Below are 3,685 nucleotides of genomic sequence, written 5' to 3'. Positions count from 1 at the left end.
TTTGGCTTCTTCTGGACGTGTTGGAGCAAGTGAGTTTTCTCTGTTGCCATCAGGGCGTCGTTGTGGTTTATCTGCTTGTAAAACGAACTGTTATTCTTAATCATCCATACCTGTTGCAACTCGATTATCAAATGCCCCACAGTGTTTTTTTATCAGATTATTTTATCGTCTTTATCAAGTTTATCTTATTATGTTTCTTATTGTGTACTTTTATAGATTTTATAGATTTTATTCCACCTTTAGCTCCCTGGGGTGTTATTATTTGTTGTGTTATTTGTTTGTTTGCATGTTTCTGTGTTTTGTGTTCACAAGCTTCTTCAAACAAATTGCCCTTAGCGGGATTAATAAAGTTGTGTTGTGTTGTGTTGTATTGTATTGTATGGTATGGTATTGTATGGTATGGCATGGTATGGTATGGTATGGTATTGTATTCTTCTGGAGGCCTGTGGTGGTCCAATAGCTTACTATGGCATTTTATGTGCGGTTTTCCTTCAATTTATCACCCGTATATAAAAGGGGTAACCCCTTCTTGCTTTTTTCTTTTTAGGGTACCTCTTAAACTGCTGTTGGTCCATTACAGGTTTTGTTTGTTTTAATTTAATCTGTTTTCTTTTATTAACGTCATTCAATATTATTATTTTTTCTTCACCCCATTTGATCTCTCTTATCTTCTTAGCACATGTAAAGCACACTGTATTGCATTTTTCATGTACAAAATGTAAATGAGTGAAGTATTAGTTGGATGGTCAATCTTATCTTCTCGAGCTTTCTGTTCAGCCAAACGTGCTCTCGAGGGCAGATGACCATACATGAAAATGTACGTCCCCTTATCTGTTTCTGGTGTTATGTTTCTTTCTTTTTACCCTCTGTCTTTTCTGTTTCTTTCTTTCTTTCTTTTAACTAACACTGGGTGTGTTTTCTGTCCCGGCCTTCGGAGGGCAGCTGTGTGACAGGACTGAGAAATCAATGGACCTCTCGCTCTCTCTCTCTGTCTCTCTCTGTCTCGCTCTCTCTGTCTGTCTCTCTCGCTCTGTCTCTGCCTCTGTCTCTCTCTGTGTCTCTCTGTGTGTCTCTCTCTCTGCATGTTGAGTATTTGTAATTTGACAAACATTGTTTATATTATTAAAAATATTTCACGTCTGTTTTTTGATGATTTTTTGGTTAAACAAAGACTTGTTTTAAAAATTGAAATTCTCTCTCTCTCGCTCTCTCTCAAATTCCAATAGATTTCTTTATTGGCATGAACAAAAAATATGTTGTTGCTAAAGCAGTTTGCAGAAGATTCAAACATTACATCACCTATTAAATACACATTACACATTCTCTCTCTCTCTCTCTCTCTCTCTCTGTTTCTCTCTCGCTCTCTCTCTCCAGTCACTGTTGTTCTTTGGATTTCATCCCTCGAGGGTACAAGAGTACTCACTTACTAAGCCATTATTGGTATTAACTGCAGTAATATCAATAGATACCAGTAAACTTCCTCAAAACGTTGTCACAGACAAGTTACTTTGTTAAAATCTGCAAACTTAGAGACCCCTTATCAATACTGATTTCGTCCTTTTGATCAATTGTGTTTTGTTTTTTGGGAGAAGGCTGTGGTGAAGAGACCCTAGTGTATGGTCTCTGGTCATACAGTGTATGTTATATGAAGGTGATGCACATGGTGGTCACAATTAAACCGTATTTGTGAGCTCTATCCAGAACTCTGCTATTCAACGTGTAACCACATGCAGGGCAGGGGGAAAAAAACTTAATTAATTCATTTCTGTCATGTTAGAAATACTCTGTGTCCATGTCGCTCTTGTTTCAGGTGAAAGGGGAGATCCTTGGTGCTCTCATTTGTTTTCCATCACAACACAGGAGGAACATGGGTACACATGCTTCATTCACTGTAGTGTGATATTCATGTCAACACAAAGGTGTGGGACTTAAGACCTTGTTGGCAATGTTGCATGGAGCCTATACGCTATATTATTATAGGGATCTCTACGGTATACCCTATATTATATCATATTGTAACTATAAAAACAAGGCGGGTGTGTGATTTAAAATAAAGCTGGAATTTGGAGGGGGAAAAAAGCATTAGACAGTATCACAGAAAGTTGAACCAGTTCATCTGGACACAACATTTCATCACTCATCTAAGTGCCAGGAGTATTGCTATGACTTGTACACTGGGGAAACTAAACAAGATGCTGGCCAAGAGGATGGCACAATACAAGAGAGCTAACACGTCAGGCCAGGACTCCAGTCTACACCATCTACAGGCCGGTGGCCGCTCTTTCAAGGATGAGGATGTGCACATCCTTGATAGGGAGGAACGATGGTTTGAATGGGGATTCAAAGAGGCCATCTATGTGAAGAGGGCATTACATCTGTCGCCATCTTACAATGCTGTGATTGCAAACATTCCCCAGTCCTCTGTGAATAGTACACATGGCCACTGAAACTCTAGTTAAGGGTCACACCCATATTTGCATATGAAAGTGGTCGTTGGTTTCGGTCGTTATGCCACTGTGTTGTTTATAAGGGTGGGGATACCTGCAGCCAGTTTAGACTGAAGAGGTCACTTAGATGAGTGATGAAACATATCTGTCAATAAATTTTGTGTCCAGATGAACCGATTCACCTTTCTGTGATTAGACAGTATGATTAACATGTATCTCAAATGTAACGAGTCAGTTTTAAACGCATGCAGAGGACAGTAAGGATCAAAGAAGGTTGATTCAGTTCATCTGGATACAACATTTATCAACGGATACATTTCATCACTCATGGAACAGGTCAGTAAGCAACTTATTCACTGTCTATGATGACATAATGCTTGGTTTGTGATGGCTGTGTTCTAATCATATATCGCAGGTATTTTATATGTTACTTATTTGCATTTCAGCAACTGTATCTGTTTTGCATGCCTGTAATTATTATTGTGAAATTTCGTGTCCACAGACTCTGAATATGTAGATAACGTTTCTCATCTTTTTCAAACACTTCCTTCAACTCACATTATTTGTAATGTTACAACTGTGGTGTCTGCATGTGCGTGTGTGTGTGTGTGTGTGTGTGTGTGTGTGTGTGTGTGTGTGTGTGTGTGTGTGTGTGTGTGTCTGCAGCCCTGCAGACACAGCAGTGTTCAGGTTCTGATCCAGCACTGCTCAGCCAAATTACGTAAGTGTGTAAAACCTGAAATGTAACAGCCACGGTTAAAATAAACATGAACACACGCTGGTGAGTTTTCCCTCCATTCCCTCCCTCCCCACTTAATAACCACAAGCCCGGAATAACGACAAGATAACTGATTTAGTACGAAGACGCATCAGATTCATCGAACCCTCCATGAATTAATGCTAGCTGAAGTCTAGCCGGTGCTCTTAAAAGCCAGTTAGCTAGAAAAAACCGGGTTGAAGACAAAAAATGTGAGAAGACAAGCAGTGGACTTGTGGTTGAAGATACAAGTACTTTCATGTGTTTAGATTAGATTTACCGTTTCAAAAGCTAATAGCAATAAAATCTAATCATGGTGCAACATGTGTAGATTCAAAGGTACCATGCAGCCAAGCTCTGGTTTTCATCCACCCATTATCCAAACCGCTTATCCTGCTCTCAGGGTCGCGGGATGCTGGAGCCTATCCCAGCAGTCATTCGGTGGCAGGCGGGGAGACACCTTGGACAGGCCGCCAGGCCA

This window comes from Lampris incognitus, chromosome 10 (assembly GCF_029633865.1).
Source record: "Lampris incognitus isolate fLamInc1 chromosome 10, fLamInc1.hap2, whole genome shotgun sequence".
Classification (NCBI taxonomy): domain Eukaryota; kingdom Metazoa; phylum Chordata; class Actinopteri; order Lampriformes; family Lampridae; genus Lampris; species Lampris incognitus.
The sequence above is the reverse complement of the archived record's forward strand: the minus strand, read 5'-3'. Positions refer to the sequence as shown.